This window comes from Panulirus ornatus, chromosome 72 (genome assembly GCF_036320965.1).
Source record: "Panulirus ornatus isolate Po-2019 chromosome 72, ASM3632096v1, whole genome shotgun sequence".
NCBI classification, from domain to species: domain Eukaryota; kingdom Metazoa; phylum Arthropoda; class Malacostraca; order Decapoda; family Palinuridae; genus Panulirus; species Panulirus ornatus.
In genome coordinates this window covers 15,634,017-15,639,833 of record NC_092295.1, presented here as the reverse complement: position 1 = coordinate 15,639,833, position 5,817 = coordinate 15,634,017, and positions in this window count along the sequence as shown.

Below are 5,817 nucleotides of genomic sequence, written 5' to 3'. Positions count from 1 at the left end.
TGTTTCTTTCCCTTTTGATGCCTCTATGCCCCTGTAATTGCCTTTGGCGGCCGCCAAAGGGGATGTTTGAAAATAAACCTTTATTTGTCTTTTTAATTTTGGTTGCCTCCCTGCAGCTGTTATTGGACTTTGGCACCCCTAAACGGTCTTTTATAAAAAATCTTAATTTATCTCTTTCCCTTCAGATGCCACTACTCCCTGTAAAGGCCTTTGAAGACGCCAAAGGGGATTTAATTAATCCTTCACTTTTCCTCTAAGATTTTGGATGCCTCCACGCAAGTCCCTTGCCACTATTGGCATCCCCAAAGTGCTTAAGGTAAGCTTTTCAGATGCTTCTTCCTATTGGTGCCATCTATGCCCCTAATGCTTTGGTGGCGCCAAGGGATTTAAACTAAACGCTTTAATTTGTCTTTTTATTTTTGATTCCAACCAAGCAAAGGTATTGGACTTGGCACCCCAAAACTGTCTTTTAAGTAAACATTTAATTTGTCCTCTTACTCTCCGCTGCCACTATTCCCCTGTAAAGGCCTTTCAAGACGCCAAAGGGAGATAGATAAATCCTTCAATTTTCCTCTAAATTTTTCGATGCGTCCATGGCAATTCTCATTGCCCCTTTGGCATCCCAAAGTGCCATAAAGAAAGCTTTCCAAATGTTTTCGCTAACCTTTTCATGCCTCAATGCCCCTGTAATATGCCTTGGCGGAACCAAAGTTGATTTATAATAAATATTTGATTTTGTCCTTTTTAATTTTGGATGCCACATGCAACTGTATTGACTTTGGCACCCCCAAAAGGATTATTTTTCAGTAAACTTTTAATTAGGTCTTTCCCTTTAGATGCCACTATTCACTGTAAAAGGCCTTTGAAAACGCCACAGGGGATTAGATTAATCCTTCATTTTACCTCTAAATTTTGATGTCTCCACGCAATTCTCTTGCCCTTTGGCATCCCTAAAGTGTATTAAAGTAAGCATCCCCGAAATGTTTCTTTCCCTTTTTGATACCTCTATCGCCCTCTGTAATTGCCTTTTGCCGCCAAAGGGGATTTAAACTAAATCTTTAATAGTTTATTTTTGTTTTTTAGGATGCCCCATGGAAAGGTTTAGATTTGCAATCCCTAAACGGTCGGGGGGGGGGGGGGGGGGGGGGGGGGGGGGGGGGGGGGGGGGGGGGGGGGGGGGGGGGGGGGGGGGGGGGGGGGGGGGGGGGGGGGGGGGGGGGGGGGGGGGGGTGTTAAGTAAAACATTTAATTTGTCTCTTTTTCCCTCAGATGCCACTATTCCCCAGTAAAGGCCTTTGAAGACGCCCGAAGGTATTTAGAATTAATCCTTCAATTTTTCTCTAAATTTTTCATGCCCTCATGGCAATTCTCCTTAGACCCCTGGCAATCCCCAAAGTGGCAATAAAGTAAGCTTGCAATGTTTCTTCCCTTTTGATGCCTCTATGCCCCTTGTAATTGCTGGTGGCTCCTGACGGTTGAATTTAAACCTAACCTTTTTATTTGTCTTTTTTTATTTGCTTTTGGATGCTACCAGTGCAGCTGTATTGGACTTTGGCACCCCTAAACGGTCTTTATATAAAATTTTAATTCACTCCATCCTTACCCTTCAGATGCCACTACTCCCCAGTAAAGGCCTTGAAAACGCCAAAAGGGGATTTAGAATAAACCTTCAATTTTCCTCTATAATTTTGGATGCCTCCACCAATCCTCTTGCCCTTTGCAATCCCCAAAGTGGCATTAAGTAAGCTTTGCAAATGTTTTTTTCCGTTTGGTGGCCTCTATGCAATGTAATTGCCTTTGGTGGCGCCAAAGGGGATTTAAACTAAAGCTTTAATTTGTCTTTTTAATTTTGGATGCCACTATGCAAAGGTATTGACTTTGGCACCCCTAAACGTCTTTTAAGTAAACTTTTAATTTGTCTCTTTCTCTCAGGATGCCACTATTCCCCTGTAAAGGCCTTTGAAGACGCCAAAGGGGAGTTAGATTAATCCTTTAATTTTCCTCTAAATTTTTCGATACGACATGCAATTCTCTTGCCCTTTGGCAATCCCCAAAGTACATTAAAGTAAGCTTTCCAAATTGTTTATTTCCCTTAGGATTGCCTCTATGTCCTCCTGTAAATTCCTTTGCGGCGCCAAAGGGGATTTAGATAAACATTTAATTTGTCTATTTATTTTGGATGCCACTATGCAACTTATTAGACATTGGCAACCCCAAAGGGTATTTTAAGTAAACTTTTAATATGGTCTTTCCTTTAGATGCCACTATTCCTCCTGTAAAGGCCTGAAGACGCCAAAGGGGATTTAGATTAATCCAACAATTTTCCTCTAAATGTATTGGATGTCTCCAAGCAAATTCTCTTGCCCTTTGGCATCCCTAAGTGGTATTAAAGTAAGCTTGAAAATGTACTTTTCCTTTTGATGCCTCTATGGCCCCTGTAATAGCCTTTGGCGTCACCAAAAGGGGATTTTTAAACTTAATCTTATTTGGTATTTTTATATTTGGATGCCACCGAAATGCAAAGGTTTTGGACTTTTGGCACCCTAAACGGTCTGTTAAGTAAACTGTTAATTTGTCCTCTTACCCCTTCAGATGCCACTATTACCCCTGTAAAGGCCTTTGAATACACCAAAGGAGGGGAGTTGACATCATCTATCAATTTTCCTTTAAATTTTTCGATGCGGCATGCAATTCTCTTCCCCTTTTTCATCCCAAGTGCATTAAAGTAAGATTTCCAAATGTTTCTTTCCCTTTTGATGCCTCTATGACACCTGTAATTGCTTTGGCGGCCCAAAGGGGATTTAAAATAAACTTTTAATTTGTCTTTTTATTTTTGGATGCACCAGTTACTGAATTGGACTTTGGCACCCCCAAAGGGTATATAAAGAAACTTTATTAGGGTCTTTCCACTTTAGATGGAACTATTCGCCCTGTAAAGGCCTTTGAAGACGGAAGTGGATTTAGATTAATCCTTCAAATTTCTATAAATTTTTTGATGTCTCCACGCATTCCTTTTCTCTTTGGCATCACAAAGTGGTATTAAAGTAAGCTTTTTTCGAAAATTTTTCTTTCCTATGAAGCCACTATGCCCCTGTAATTGCCTTGGCGAGCGCCACAGGGATTTAAAATAAATCTTTAATTGTCCCTTTTTGTTTTTTTGGATGCCACCATGCAAAGTATTAGACTTGGGCACCAATAAAACGGTTCTGTTAAAGTAAACTTTTAATGTGTACCTCTTTCCTTCAGAATACCACTATTCCGTAAAGAGCCTTTGCAAACGCCAAGGGGATTTAGATTTATCCTTCAATTTTCCTCTAAGATTTTGATGACTCCACGCAATTCCCCTTGCACTTTGGCATCCCCAACGTGGCATTAAGGTAAGCTTTTCAGATGCTTCTTTCCCTATTGGTGCCTCTATGCCCCTGTAATTGCCTTGGGGCGCAAAGGGGATTTAAACTAACCGACTTTTTTAATTTGTCTTTCTTTTTTTTTTGGATTCCACCAGCAAAGGTATTGGACTTTGGCACCCCTAAACGGTCTTTTAAGTAAACTTTTAATTTGTCTCTTTCTCTTCTGATGCCCACTTTCCCCTGTAAAGGCCTTTCAAGGACGCAAAAGGGGAGTTAGATTTATCTTCATTTTTCCTCTAAATTTTTCGATGGCGTCCATGCAATTCTCTTGCCCTTTGGCATCCCCAAAGTGCCATTTAAGTAAGTTTCAAATGTTTCTCTACCTTTTCATGCTTCTATGCCCCTGTAATTGCCTTTGGCGGAACCAAAGTTGATTTAAATAAATATTTGATTTGTCTTTTTAATTTTGGATGCACTATGCAACTGTATTGGTACTTTGGCACCCCATAGGATATTTTCAGTTTAAACTTTTTAATTAGGGTCTTTCCCTCTTAGATGCCACTATTCAGTGTAAAAGGCTTTGAAAACGCCTAAGTGGGATTTAGATTTTAATCCTTCAATTTTCCTCTTAATTTTTTGATGTCTCCACGCATTTCTCTTGCCCTTTGGCATCCTATGTGGTATGAAAGTAAGCTTTCGAATGTTCTTTCCTTTTGATACCTCTATGCCTCTGTAAAATTGCCTTTGGCGGCGCCAAGGGATTTAAACTAAATCTTTAATTAGTTTTTTTGTTTTTGGATGCCCCCTTGGTATATATAGGTATTAGATTTGGCATCCCTTAACGGTTCTTTAAGTAAACTTTTATATTTGTCTCTTTCCCTCAGATGCCGCTGTTCCCCAGTAAAGGCCTTTGAAGACGCCAAAGGGTATTTAGTTTAATCTTCAAATTTTTGCTCTAAATTTTTTATGCCTCATGGCAATTCTCTTGACCCCTGGCATCCCCAAGTGGCAATAAAGTAAGCTTGCAATGTTTTCTTTCCCTTTTGCATGCCTCTATGCCCCTGGTAATTGCCTTTGGTTGCTCCAAAAGTGAATTTAAACCTAACCTTATTATTTGTCTTTTTGCTTTTTGATGCTACCGTGCAGTGTTTATTGGACTTTGAGCACCCTAAACGGTCTTTATATACATTTTAATTCATCTCTTCCATTCAGATGCCCATACTCCGCTGTAAAGCCTTTTGAAAACGCCACAAAGGGGATTAGATTAATCCTTCCAATTTTCTCTAGAATTTGGATGCCTCCACGCAATTCTCTTGCCCTTTGGCATTCCCCAAGTGGCATTAATGTAAGCTTTGCAAATGTTTTTTTTCCGTTTTGTGGCCTCTTTGCCAATTTAATTGCCTTTGGTGGCGCCATAAGGGGATTTAAACTAAAGCTTTAATTGTCTTTTTATTTTTGGATGCCACTCTGATGCAAAGGTATTGGACTTTGGCACCCTAAACGGTCTTTTAAGTAAACTTTTTATTTGTTCTTTCCCTTCAGATGCCACTATTTCCCTGTAAAGGCCTTTGAAGACGCAAAAGGGGAGTTGATTAAATCCTTTAATTTTCCTCTAAATTTTTTCGATTGTCCATGCCATTCTCTTCCCCTTTGGCCATCCCCAAAGTGCATTAAGTAAGCTTTCCCAAAATGTTTATTTCCCTTTTGGGATGCCTCTATGCTCTGTTAGTTGCCTTTGCGGCGACAATGGGGATTAGAATAAAATTTAATTTGTCTTTTTATTTTTGGATGCCACGATGAACCCTTGTATTAGACTTTGGCACCCCAAAGGGTATTTTAAGTAACTTTTAATTAGGGTCTTTCCCTTTAGAGGCCACTATGCCTCTGTAAAGGCCTTTGAAGACGCCAAAGGGGATTTGATTATCCTACATTTTTCCTCTAAATGTTTGGATGTCTCCCGCAATTCTCTTGCTCCTTTGGATCCCCTAGTGGTATTAAAGTAAGCTTTGAAAATGTTTTCTTTCCCTTTTGATGCTCTATGCCCCTGTAATTGCTCTTTGGCGCCACCAAAGGGGATTTAAAACTTTATCTTTATTTTGTATTTTTATTTTTGGATGCCACCATGCAAAGGTTTTGGACTTTGGCACCCCTTAAAACGGTCTTGTTAAGTAAACCTTTATTTGTCTCTTTCCCTTCATGATGCCACTATTCCCCTGTAAGGCTTGAAGACACCAAAAGGGGGAGTTTACATCCATCATTCAATTTTCCTTTAATTTTTTCGATGCGTCCATGCTATTCTTTCCCCTTTTTCATCCCCAAGTGGCATTAAAGTAAGATTTCCAAAGTTTCTTTCCCTTTTGATGCCTCTATGCACCTGTAAATTGGCTCTTTGGCGGCCCCATAGGGGATTTAAAATAAACTTTTAATTGTCTTTTTATTTTTGGATGCACCATGTAACTGTATTGGA